Below are 13,101 nucleotides of genomic sequence, written 5' to 3' on the forward strand. Positions count from 1 at the left end.
CAGCCTGCTGCTTCAGGCGTGTACCTCGCACCTTGCAGGGTGCTGAATGATTGGGGCAATGTGCTGGTGAGAGGGGGAGGATCATCATTAGAAGTGCTGAGTAGTGTACATGCAGCCTGCTGCTTCAGGCGTGTACCTCGCACCTTACAGGGTGCTGAAGGATTGGGGCAATGTGCTGGTGAATGTGGGAGGATTATCATTGGAAGTGCTGAGTAGTGTACATGCAGCCTGCTGCTTCAGGCGTGTACCTCGCACCTTACAGGGTGCTGAAGGATTTGGGCAATGTGCTGGTGAATGTGGGAGGATTATCATTGGAAGTGCTGAGTAGTGTACATGCAGCCTGCTGCTTCAGACATTTACCCCACACCTTGCAGGAAGCTGAACGATTGGGGCAATGGGCTGGTGAGAGGGGGAGGATTATCATTGGACATGCTGATTAGTGTGCATGCAACCTGCTGCTTCAGACGTGTACCCCACACCTTGCAGGGTGCTGAACGATTGGTGCAATGTGCTGGATGAAGATGAGCTTGAATTCTGACTTTTCATACATATTCCACTTGTTTTAAAATTGAGGCAAGTTTGAGTGTTAGATGCCGCTACAAATTTTGATTAGCTCAGCCATTAGGAGCGCTATCACAAAAAAATTAAAATTTATATGTATACAGTATAATGTACATTTGATCTAAACTACAATGCAGTATGAATTTATTTTTTCCTATGTAGTTTAAAATTTGACAGGTTTTGGACTAGTCCATCTCCCCATAGGGGATTCTCAGTTTTTTCTTTAATTGTAAAAGCACTTACTGAATAGCAGTTGCCCAGTCTGACAGCCAAAACAGTGTGCTAAGGAATAGTGAGGCTGGCTGGCATCTTTGTATAGATCCTTTACTGCGAGGGCTGTATAGACTAAAGGAAATTCTTTGAATCACCCATAATATGTAATATGGACTAGTCCTCAGACTTTTACTGCTCTAAGTGACCACAACATAGGAAAAAGGTAATTTACAGTTCATTTTACTCTGGAAGAAAGGTTAATCTTAAATGTACCTTACTTCTAGAGTAAAACACACCTTTGAAAAGCACACATACACAAAAGGAGCCCAAAGAGTGTAATACTGTAAATTGGTGATACTCACAAAATGAGGTTGCCCGTATGGGCAACCAACCAATTTCAGCATGTGGACAAATTTCCGTCTCCACTCTGATGTCCCGGATAAACGACTGGATCACAGTTGCTCTTAGAAACAGGTAGGGCGTGGCAGCCTTACACCATAGGCTGAGGCCCTACGCCTCCCAGTTGAAGGGTGCACAATGCAATAGAGCTCAATACTCTGCTCTGTTACACATACGGCATTGTTACTGGCCTTAAAAAGTGAGCCGTTAATTAATAAAAGTTTTACAGATTATTAGATCTTGTCTTCTATGAGGTAAGCCGCCTCTTATCCTTTTTTTTTTATGGTTTAAAATAATTTTATCTACTCCTCTCCACCTCTTTACTCCCTTTTACATCTTATAACACAGCAGAGTCTTATTTCTCTGTCCACACACCAAAAAACCTACCAAATGTCTATATAAAAGTTAGCAGGGAAATTGAATTTTCTTTTGCCTGGACAGGATGATGAGAGGTACACACACCTTTTATAAACACACTGGAGTCTAGGAGGAACTCTGCAGCTGCAGCACTGGCCACAGAGAGTTAATCTCTCAGCAGCAGAGGGAGGGCATTGATTGGGTTAGGACATCTGCACTGTGCTGAGGAAACAGCTCTTGTAGCAGCTGCATATTTTGTGAACGGCTCTGGGTCATGTGACTGACTCTTTGAAAGGGAATTCCTCTGGAATGGCTGTATAAAAAATGGAAGTTGTATGAGCAGTGGCTTGGTCCACTGTAAACCTTTACCAACACTGAAAGATCCAGGAAGAGGAACTAAGGCCTTCAAGGGAGCTCCCTGCTCTTGAGCTTCAGAATTGGTCTTCCTCAGACCCACACCTATACAAGCTATTCTGGAAAGAAGAAAAAAATAAAAATAAAATCGTGTTGCTTATACTGTATGCAATTTGTATCAAAATATAAGTGGCTGCATAATGGTAGTCTTCTACTTTGTAAAACTTGGCACGTCATCAAAAGACACAGGGCGGAGGTAAACTATCTGGTTACTTCTATCGTCTGCAACAAAGTAATAAGTCTATACACAGGAAGTGGTGCACATAAATAATCTATTTTGGGATGACTGTGTTTATAGGTGCAGACATACTTCCTCCAAATACACAGTAGTATGACTTTATAGACATATGACTGTTTTGTATTGCTTGGATAGGATTTGGATAGGATTTGGTTATATTTTTAGATCTAGTAAAATTGTTTTACAATAAATTAACACAGGATGAGATGTTAAATTACTAAATTCTTTAACCTTCCTGGTGGTATTGTAGGTTATGCACGTCAATACAAAACATGCTGCAAACGGGATTGACGTGCATACACGTCAATACTCTCATGCTGTATACTAGACACTTGCTTGACACATTTTGGCAAGTTACAGGAAAAAAAGTTTTGAAAATTAATTGGATCACTTTTTGCACAGAAATTTTGGGGAAATTGAGGGCAAGGGAAGTTAAAAGACACCCGAGGCGAAAATAAACAAATGAAATAAACTATTGTATCTATCCTCATTCTCCTACAAATGACTTTTTTTTTAAAGATATTTAATAGTTTTATTTTATGTTTAAATCTACTTTTTATGTTTTAACTGTTTTATTGGTTTTGCCAGGGCTGTGGAATCGGTACAAAAATCTTCCGACTCCTCAGTTTATGAAACCATGACTCCAACTCCGACTCCGGGTAACCAAAATGGCTCCGACTCCGACTCCTCGACTCCGACTCCTTAGTCTAATATTTAACAGGGCTGTGGATTTTGTACAAAAATCACTCGACTCCGACTCCTCAGTTTATGAAACCACGACTCCGACTCCGGGTACCCAAAATTGCCCCGACTCCTCGACTCCAACTCCGACTCCACAGCCCTGGCTCCATGACACATTTATTGAAGTATGCCAGAGAATCTATGAACTATTGGCCCTTTGTATCTCTTCCCTGCTCTCAGAAGCCATTTTCTGCTAGGAAAGTGTTTAATGCTGAGCATACACAGCTGGTTTTTGAGCCATTAAGACAGCTTGATAGATAATTTTCGAAATGTCCGATGTCCCGCTCGATCGTTTCGCCGCTCGATTGCAGTGAATGGAAAAAGGTAAGAAAAACGAGCAGAAGATAAGAGAATTGACTGCGGAATCAAGCGGCAAAATGATTGAAAGGGAGAATCGAGCGGCAAAAACGAGCCGTGTATGCCCAGCATTATAGTTGGAATTTCTTATCGGTGAGGGTAACACTGTAGTCACTTCATGTCAGGACTGAGTCAGCCACTTAAAAACTTGATGTTTCACTCTTTTAGGCAGAGAAAGAAAAAAAGGAACACAGCATAGTTATTTGTGTGCTAGGCACTGTACATACCTAATCTCCATGCTCCCCTCCAGTGACTGACTAAGCATTACCTGGTACTCATACTGTGCTGCGTGATCTGGTTTTCTTGTATTCCTGTATTGTCATATTGCTGTATGTCACCCCTAAATATTGTCGGTAACCTAAACTAATGTCTAGCACTGCGTAATATGTTGGCGCTTTATAAATACAATAAATAATAAGATTAATATTTTATTGTATTTATAAAGCGCCAACATTTTACGCAGCACTGGACAGTAGTTTAGGTTACAGACAATATTTAGGGGTGACATGCAGCAAAATGACAATACATGAATACAAGAAAGACCAGATCATGCAGCACAGTATGAGTAAAAGGTAATGCTTAGTCACTGGAGGGAAGCATGGAGATTAGGCAAGTTAGGTTCACTCAGATGCATAGCATGGGTTCACAGTAATGGAGGTGCATGTTCAGGTAGGACACAAAAGGAGGACCCTGCCCAAAGGCTTACAATCTAGAGGGAGAGGTAGGGACATGAAAAGTAGGGGACCGGAGTTCAGCTGCGAGTTTAGAGCACTTGTGAGGGGTAGTAAGCCAGAATGAAAAGGTGAGTTTTGAGGGCCTTCTTAAAGATGTTGAAGAAGGAGGCTGCCCTAATGGGTGGAGGTAGGGAGTTCCATAGTGTTGGAGCAGCTCTTGATAAGTCCTGGAGGCGTGCATGGGACTGGGTGATGCGGGGGGGGGGGGGGGGGGGGCGGTCAGGCTATCTCATCATGTCACCTCGGTATCCTTTAGCTTGCAGAAATAGTGTTTCCAGAAATATGTCTTTCAAAGGATATTAAAAGCAAGGCAAAACAGTATTTGGATATTAATCACAAGTATTTGACAAAAAACGTACCCTAACACGTCCTGGATATCTCCTTTAAAGTGGACCTGAACTCTTGCACAGGACAGAAGTGAAGCAGAAAAATGCTCCCTGTATGTACATAAAGAGTTTTGCTTCTCTAATTCCCCCTCATCTGTGACTAAGCACTAGCTGTAATTTGATCTCTCCCCTGTGTCACCTGACTGCCATGGCAGAGAGCGAATTGGTAAACACAGGATGTTAACAATATGTCTTCTTCCGTGTAGGCAAGAAGTAGAAACAGTGCAGGATTTGTATCAGCTGTAACAAAGCGATGTATTTCTGTAAAGGTTATGCTGTTGCGTATTTTTTTAGAGCAAAGAGAACGTTCAGCTTTCAGGTCCACTTTAAGAAGGAAGACTAGCTTGTGCATGGTTATTTGAAGGGCACCAGCTTGGAAAAACAGTGCTGTGTCCTTGGAGTCAGATGCCTTGTTAAGCACAGCAGCTAGTACCTGCCAAGGGATCATTACATAAGCATTGCGCAGACTTCACCCATTAATTTACTTGTTTTCATGGTGCCAGGGAGCCAACACTGCAGGATTTCAGGATTTTATTTAGGTACTGTGTTAAAATGCATCTCCTGTAAGAGTTATTAGGGGAATGTTCACATAACTGCAGTAATCAGAATAGCGAGTGTAAAGTCCTACGGTGTGCTAGTAGAGCTTAATGCAATACGGTAATACTGCATACACACGGTAATATGGTTTAACGCACACAATGATGATATTGACAGGACACAGAACATTTATAGCTTGCTTTTCTCCTAGCTCAAATACTTCAGGGCTGCAGCCACTTGGGGTGTGCTACACTGGCGACCAGGATCAATTGGTAGCCTTGCCCAAAGTCTCCTTACTGTTTTATGCACTAGCTTGATCCGGGGTTCAAATACTGGTCAAAGGCTTAAATCACATATCAAAGGCAGCATCCTTAATCAGTATGCTATCCAGCTGACTCATAATGGCCTTGATTCACTAAAGGGTGCTAAGTGTTAGCACCCCAGTGAAAAGGCACTTAGACGCAAAAACGGCCGATTCACGCGCTAATATGCGCGCAAGCGTTTGCGCATGCAAAGTTTAAGCACTGCGATGTGCGCGTGAAACATCGCACCGGTGCACGCGAAATGTCGCACCATTCGTGCATAACTATAGCTGAACAGTGTATCGATCGTATTTGAGGGGTGTTGAGCAGGAGATGGACAGGCGACAGCTCAACAGGAGGCGCTGGTCAGTAGCACCGATTTGCTGCTTTTTTTCCCGACCCTGCAGGTCTGATCACTAAAGGACCTTATGGGACACCACTCAATGTAAGAAGCAATCATCTTTAATGATGAAAATCCAGCACTTGTATGCACCTTTACTCTGGACCAATAGGCTTGCTCACACTGTAGTGAGGTCTGCAGAATGTTCCCCAGATAAAAACTAGAATCTGTATAGACAGAGAAACCAGGGATGCTATGGAGCAGCGCCATCAGTAAGTGGCGCCCATGGCACATGCCATATCTGCACCTCTGTAGATACGCCTTTGGGTGAGTTGCTCCACTGGTGTGCTGGCTGCAGCATCCTTAGCAATTTCAGTTGGACAAGATCTAACAGTCCCTGTTGATGAAAAAGCTAGTCCTTGTATTTGTTAAAAATACATTAACAGCTTTTAGATATAGGATGAGTTTTAGCATGCACTAGAATCCTATATACTAGCCGAAGGTTGTAAATATGCACAGACCCAGTAGCACCTGTGGCTTTGGCTTAGTGTGGGCGGGGCAATTGTGAGTGGCATCTTAGTGTGGGCGGCGCAGTTGTGAGTGGCACCTCAGTGTGGGTGGCTCAGTAATGGGTGGTGACTTACTGTGGGCAGTGGCTTAGATTGGCGGTTGTGTTACGCATGCTGCAGCAATTCTTTTAAGAAATGGGGGTTTCCTGGTTCATATTAAGGCAGGATTTTGCTCATTTCTAATATTCCCAGATAAACCAAACTGAATTGTGTGTAATTGCTAGTTATTATGCTTGCTGCGTAGGGCAGTATTGTGCCACTGTCACAAACAAGACGATTTCCCCTTGCAGGCCCAAAGCCTTAGTGGGCATACACTATTTTATTCCTAAATGCTGCACCAGAAACTAACCAGACATTAATAAGCAATCCACTTTATGACAGTATTACTGGATCTTTAAAGGGAACCTGAAGTGAGAAGTATACGGAGGCAGCTACATTTATTTCCTTTTAAACAATACCAGTTGCCTGGCTGTCCTGCTGCTCTGTGTGGCTGCAGTAGTGGCTGAATTACATCAGAAACAAGCACACAGCTAATCTTGACAGATCTGACAATAATGCCAGAAACACCTGATCTGCTGCATGCTTGTTCAGGGTCTGTGGCTAAAAGTATTAAGAGGCAGAGCATCAGCAGGACTGCCAAGCAAGTGGTATAGCTTAAAAGGAAATAAATATGGCAGCCTCCATACCCCTCTCACTTCAGGTATCCTTTAAAGAGGAATTGTCACGGAAATCTTAAAATTTAAAACACATACAAATAAGAAGTACATTTCTCCCAAAGTAAAATGAGCCATAAATTACTTTTCTCCTATGTTTTTGTCACTCACAGTAAGTAGTATAAATCTGACATTACCGACAGGTTTTGGGCTAGTCCATCTCTCCATAGGGGATTCTCAGCATGGCCTTAATTCTTTATAAAGACTTTTCCTGAAAAAGATTGATACAAAGATGCAGACCAGCTTCCCTGCTCGCTGTATACTATTTTGGCAGTTGGACCGAGCAACTGCCATTCACTAAGCGCTTTTAAAAATGAAGAAAACTCTTAGAACCCCCCTATGAGAAGATGGGCTAGTCCAAAATCTGTCGGTAATGACAGATTTCTACTTCTTATTGTAAGTGACAGGAACATAGGAAAAAAGTAATTTATGGCTCATTTTACGCTGGGAGAAATGTTCTGGTATGTGTTTTAAATTTTAAGATTTTCATGACAGTTCCTCTTTAACATGGTATGTGGCAAACGGAAGTTGTACTAAATGGTGGATCCTGGGTGTCTCCTGTGCCTGTTGCCCCTGTCAGGGCTGCACATGAGACCATTAGCTTGCCTGCTCTTTGGTTGGGAAGAACAGTGAGCTGCTGTAACACTATCCTTATCATGCTATGCTAGCTATGCTCACATGACAAGTTATATTTCAGATATAGATGACAATAGTAGGCAGTGATGTGACATAGTTATTCCCTGTGCAATTTGTCAAGGCGGTTATTTGCAGATTAGGGACGGTGTGACTTTCGTTGCCGCCTGCATGTTTGACAAGCCAGACACTCGCATATCTAGCGGTTATGGAAACAGAACTGGCCACAGTAGCACAGCAGGATTTATTTGCATGTCTCCACCCAGAATTCCGCACATGACGAATGAAGGGATTATTTTTGCTTTTGTGAGGTAATTGGCCTGATTTACTAAAGTCACGGTGAGCAGTGATCCTTGCCAGTCTGCTGGGACGAGGTAAAAATCCTGTTTGCACTATTTCTGGAGAGTGTGATCTCATAGCTTTGTGATTACGATTGTAATGGAAAAATCGTAATCACGAAAAATTTAACAAAATTTTGCGTAGTTATGACCATACACACATTTTTCATAATTACGGTTGTTTTTTGTGATTACAATATTTTTGTAATGAAATTTCCATAAAAACTTTTTTCATATTTTTTCGGGACAAATTTTCATGTAAAAAAAAACAAACATGAAATTACGATTTTTCTTCTTTTAGCGGCACGCACCTGAATCCTTATAGCCATGCATTTCCGGCTTGGCAATTTTGGCTGTGTCTTTGCAGCACAGCTGGAGCCGTGGCCGAATCGGAAACGGCCACAGCTCCTAGTAAAAACCAGGGCTGTGGAGTCGGAGCAGGAGCAATTTTTGGGTACCTGGAGTCGAAGTCGGGAAAAAATGCAGAGACTCCGACTCCTGATGAATTTAAACTGTAATTAAAATAGAAAATATGATAAAATGTTCTATTTCTCAGATAAGTCATAATAAATAATTTATATATACATTAATAGCTGTGCTTAGTCCACAAAAATGAAATAAAGCAATCAAAAAATAGTTACTTGTGCTGCTTCAATAAAGCAGTCCCCGTATTTTTAAAGTCAGATATACATATCTGATTGTGACTGTATATATGATGTGTACACAGGAATCTTATATGTACTAAATGACATCTATGCTGTAAGAATAAAAATGTGTAGCTGTGTCACTAATAGAGATGGTCAATGAGATGGAAATAATTCTGTGCTGATGCTGGTTTATGCAAATTTATGCACTCCCTTTGCTCATGAAATCAAATAATTTGATATTTATTTGGTTTGGTGACTACGAATTAAAGGGTACCTGAGACAGATGAAAAGAGAAGTTTTATACATACCTGGGGCTTCCTCCAGCCCCCTTCAGGCTAATCAGTCCCTTGCTGTCCTCCTCCGCCACCTGGATCTTCTGCTATGAGTCCCGGTAATTCAGCCAGTCAGCACAGTCCGGCCGCGTGCCGCTCCCACAGCCAGGAGCATTCTGCACCTACGCAATAGTGCTGCGCAGGTGTAGTACACTCCCGGCGGTGGAGTGTGTGCATGCCACTACATCTGACTGGCTCAAGTACCTGGACCCATAGCAGAAGATCCAGTTGACGGAGGAGGACAGCGAGGGACTGATTAGCATGAAGGGGGCTGGAGGAAGCCCCAAGTATGTATAAAACTTTCATCTATCAGGCTTTGTTACACAGTAGTGCTCTACATATGCATTCCCCACAGAGCTGGTGTTCAATGTTGTGCACATTGAACACAGAGGTGTTGTCTATCACCCATAAACCTGGTTCAGATTGTACCTGAAGAATGTGTAATAGAGGAAGAATCCCCTCATTCCCCTGCAGAGTAACTGCACATCACTCTTACATGTACCCACAGTTACATTGCCTAGGGCCTGATAGATGTTCTTTGTTCCTGTCTGTACCTTCTACAAGTTCACTAGCCTGCTATGTAAAATCTTCCCTGCAGAGGGAAGAAAAGATACATTGGCCTCAATTCACTAAGATCATGCTGGAGATAAGGCAAGAGAAAACTTACCTCCACACAGTGAGAGAGTTATCTTATCTCTTCATTCCTTAAGTTACCTCCTCTGTAGATATTTTCACACACAGTTAATTAACAGCCTGTCTTTAACTTTAGAATGCTGGAGTTATTTTAAGGATCAAAGGCCTCAATTCACTAAGATCATGCTGGAGATAATAAGGCAAGAGAAAACTTACCTCCACACAGTGAGAGAGTTATTTTATCTCTTCATTCCTTAAGTTACCTCCTCTGTAGTTAATTTACCTCCTCTGTAGTTATTTTCACACGCAGTTAATAAACAGTCTGTCTTTAACTCTGGAGTTATTTTAAGGATTGAAGAGTTAACTTAAAGACAGAAGAGTTAACTTTAAGTTTGCCTGAGGTAAAATGTTTCCAGAATACTACATGCCTTATTACCATGGTGATAACTCTAGAAATGTTATTAAAGACAGGAGATAAGCTTAGTGAATTGAGGCCAAGGACTAGTTTTAAGGTGCCCATACACTCGTCAGATTGGCAGCAGATAGATAAGAAATGCATCTGATGATCTATCTGATGTGTTTTTAGAACATTTTTTACCAGGATAGAATTCCAATAGATTTCAGTTTGAAATCTATTGAAATTCGATCTGATGGCATTTTTTTGCCATCAGATTTCCATTAAAGCCAATGCAAACTGATAAGCAATCTCATCAGATCGACCCAAATTTTCCACCCTGCCAGTTCGATGGAAATCCATCGAAATCGATCAAAATCTGCCATCAATCGGTCGATTGGCCAACCGATTTGCGATCAAGCGATCGATCAGTCGGCCAGAAAATCGGCTGAGTGTATCTGGGCCCCTTTAGTCTATGACTAAAAGTATTAGAAGCAGAAGATCCGCCGGATATACAGGTAACTGGTAGTATTTAAAAGGGAATAAATATGGCAGCCTCCATATCCCTCTCACTTCAGTTGTCTTTTAAAATTTGTTGGCAGTTAAGATGCATTTCATGTTGCATACTTTTAAACAACAAAATTGTAATATGCAGATTAGAGGGGTCGGAGTCGATGGAATCCCAACCTGAGGAGCCGAAAACTAAAAAGTAAAGCAAATTTACATTGCTCAAATAAACTGATTTGCAAATTCATGGTTGTTGAGAATTTTTTGAAGTTGGTATTTTTAATCGAATCCGGTTATATTACAGTAATTCTTTTTTTTCCCTATAAACTTGATGAGTCTACAACAAGTTTATATGCATACTTTTCAAATCCCTTTTGCCACATTGTATCCCTGGCAAGGCTGGTGATGTAGCTGTTTAGCAGTTAGGGCTTCACATTCTACCCAAGGGATTGAGTCAGGCACTGCGTTTCATCAGCTGGGAAATTCTGGCTGCTTCATAACATAGAGCCAGACAAAGACAATCCAATTCCCCCAGTTCTAATATGCCTGATTAATGTCTGTTTACTCTGGGCTGATGTCCTCCCCACATAAGCTTCTCTATTGAGGTTTTCAGCTTCCTAGGAAAATCGATGAGAATGAAGTACAATATTGTAGTATGGTTTTACTACTTTAGAGTTATTTATAGACAATATTTGATTATAATCAGAGGAAAAAGCAAATCCCTAAGTATAGGAGAAATTTATCGTGTCCATGAAACTGGAACAAAATAATACCAAAGTTGCCATCATCGGGACGTTTACTCATAGACCTAACAGTTAGATATACCATAAGTCAAAGCATGCCTGAACAAAAAATGAATATCAGAGCTGGCCAAATCTGTGGGTTCCTTAGTGCCCCCATAACCCTGGGGTCCCCTCAGCTTAGTCTGTCTCCCCTCCATCTTTGTGCTTTGCCACTCCCCATTCTTCTGTGAAGGGTGCATGCTTAATGCACGTGCGCATCCTGTGTGTGCCTCCCTGTGGCTGTGGGCAGGAGTGACCAGTGAATGTGTGGTTACAATTGTATCCATAGTAACTGTGCATGTCCAGAACGATCCTACAGTGCACAGTCATTCTGGAGTGAGATCCAAGGGGGTGTGCGGAAAGGAAGGGGCATGTACCATTGCTCTGACTGGGTTCAATCAGAGATCTGAAGTAGGTGGTGAAGCAAATGAACATGAAGAGGAGGCAGGCAAAGCTGGAGGGCCCCGAGGCTTTGGGGGCACTAAGGAACCAAAAGTTATGGCCAGCTATTATATTTATTCATTGTTCAAGTACCCTTTAAAGAGAACCTGAACTGAAAATAAAAACTTAGCCAAACACAGGTCATACTTGCCTCCTGAGTAGTCTACTTCTCGATCTCTTTCTCCTCTTCTGTGTCCTTTTTGTCCACTATGATCAATGGAATTCTCCATCCTCCATTTTGAAAATGGCCATTACCCCTTAAGAGCTTTCTGGTCAGCACACTGTTGATCTGTAATATCGCCCACTTGAGCCATAGGGAAACATGGATATTACCTTGCACATTCAGTTGTAACTGACAGCAGCTGATATATAACTGACAGCAACTGGTATATTTCAGTTCTGACAAAATATTGTCAGAACTGAAAGGGATCACTGTAAGAAACAAATGGTGATCTTCTGAGAGGAACTGACAACGAGGTAAGTATGTAATATTCATTTGCAACTACATGATGTGTTTATTTTAAATAATTTTACTCAGTTTAGGTTCCCTTTAAGTAACCATGGGGTTGTGTCACAATGCAGTGTTATGATGCAACACAGATATTTACATACATTTCGTTTGCACAATTTTTCCCACCTTCTCCCCCCCCCCCCCCAATTCCTTTATATTTTAAACTCACAAGGGCAGGGCTCCCTCCCCCCTTTCTGTCTTGGTGTCTTGGAATTCATTATACATTTTGTCACTGTAGTTCCCTATTCTGTATTTTGTATTAATTCTGTATCTTGTCTCCAGTTCTGTATTCTGTATTCTGTATATTGGTGTGTACCGTTATACCTCTGTTTGTATTATTATTACGTACCTCACATTTGTTTCTTACTGTGTACAGTGCAGCAGAATATGTTGGCGCTTTATAGATCAATAATGATTATAAGTAAAAGTGTACACCCCTAAAGTCATTCCAAAGTTTGTGCATTCTTAATTCATTATTTGCTTTCTTGATTGTAACAAACAAAAAAAAATAATGTGTTGTTAAGTTTAGTCTTCACATGCACAAACTTTTACTGTGTGTATAACTAATACTCATATAACAGTGCATTACAACATATGGTTTTGTGAATTAACCCTGTTGATAAACGTTTTAGTTTAGTGGAAAAGCAAGAATTTTCCCTGCATATAGATATCCTCTAAATTCCCTTTCCTTTTACAGATATCCTGAAACGTCTGGATTTGACGTACAACAAGATCAGACAGATGTGGTGAAAGGGATTGCCCCCCTGCCTCATCCTCCTAATTCAAGCAAAGGGGCAGAGAACCTCCCCTGATGTTTTCCTCTACCTGTAAGGAACATTTCTTATTTTTACCCTGATTACTTACTATGATTATTTAATTGGGCGTTAATAAAGATATCAGCATTTCTTTCTTTAATTTGGCTGGATAGTGTACTGGTTAAGCCAGGAGACTAGGGTTCGAATCTGAGCTCTTCCTGTTCAGTAAACCTGCACTTATTCAGTAGGAGACCTTGGGCAAGACTC

The 13,101-nt window shown here is 41.4% G+C and overlaps 1 protein-coding gene across 3 annotated transcripts in view; it reads left to right on the forward strand.

Moving 5' to 3' along the window:
- Positions 1 to 13,101, forward strand: part of PPP2R3A (protein phosphatase 2 regulatory subunit B''alpha) — a 350,126-nt gene that overhangs the window by 115,715 nt on the left and 221,310 nt on the right. For all 3 annotated transcript variants that reach the window (XM_068280384.1, XM_068280386.1, XM_068280385.1), the window contains one exon: positions 12,777 to 12,906. The gene's annotated coding sequence lies outside the window, so the exon portion shown is untranslated. The remainder of the gene's footprint in view (positions 1 to 12,776; positions 12,907 to 13,101) is intronic.

The sequence above is a fragment of the Hyperolius riggenbachi genome, chromosome 4, assembly GCF_040937935.1.
Source record: "Hyperolius riggenbachi isolate aHypRig1 chromosome 4, aHypRig1.pri, whole genome shotgun sequence".
Taxonomy (NCBI): Eukaryota; Metazoa; Chordata; class Amphibia; order Anura; family Hyperoliidae; genus Hyperolius; species Hyperolius riggenbachi.